We start from the raw sequence: 852 nt of genomic DNA, 5'->3' as shown, positions 1-852 counted from the left end.
ACTGATCGACTCCATGCCACGCCGCATTGCTGCAGTAATACAGGCCAAAGGAGGCCCAACTAAATACTGAGTGCTGTACATGCTCATACTTTTCATGTTCATACTTTTCAGTTGGCCAACATTTCTATAAATCCTTTGTTTTTATTGGTCTTCAATAATATTCTAATTTTCTGATATGATGAATTTGAGATTTTCATTTGTTGTCATTTGTAATCATCAAAATTAAACGAAATAAACATTTGAAATATATGAGTTTATATGTAATGTATGAATATAATATACAAGTTTCACTTTTTAAATGGAATTACTGAAATCAATCTACTTTTTCATGATATTCTAATTTTATGACCAGCACCTGTACAAGTGGAATTACACAACCACTGCACATAGTTACTTTGACATCAGACACACATTAATTGCCCTTGTGATCCCTGAATTCTTTTATGCTTTGCAAATATAACCTCACCTACAAATTAAACAGTCAACAATGCAAATGTTTTTATCACTATAGGAAATGCCCCTAAAGTCACATATGTGTATTACTTATCATCATTTTGTGTCTAGACACATCCATCTGTGTTCACTCTCAGACATGGTATACTTGTCTATAGAAAACACCCACTGTTTATATCCTATACAATTCCAACTTTGAGATACAAGACACATGAGCAGCATACAATCTTTTGTAATTTTGCCAGAGAGAGGCGTTTACTTCCTAATAAATGGTAAGGACCTGATTTTTTTCCATCGACTGGCGTGGGTGCAGCAAATGATTTCAACCAGAGCACAATGCCATTGTGAGCATGAGGGGTGCTCAGGTTTAATTATAGTTGATATATGGTACTATAAAGA

This window comes from Kryptolebias marmoratus, linkage group LG7, assembly GCF_001649575.2.
Source record: "Kryptolebias marmoratus isolate JLee-2015 linkage group LG7, ASM164957v2, whole genome shotgun sequence".
Lineage (NCBI taxonomy): Eukaryota > Metazoa > Chordata > Actinopteri > Cyprinodontiformes > Rivulidae > Kryptolebias > Kryptolebias marmoratus.
This window is presented reverse-complemented; position numbering follows the sequence as displayed.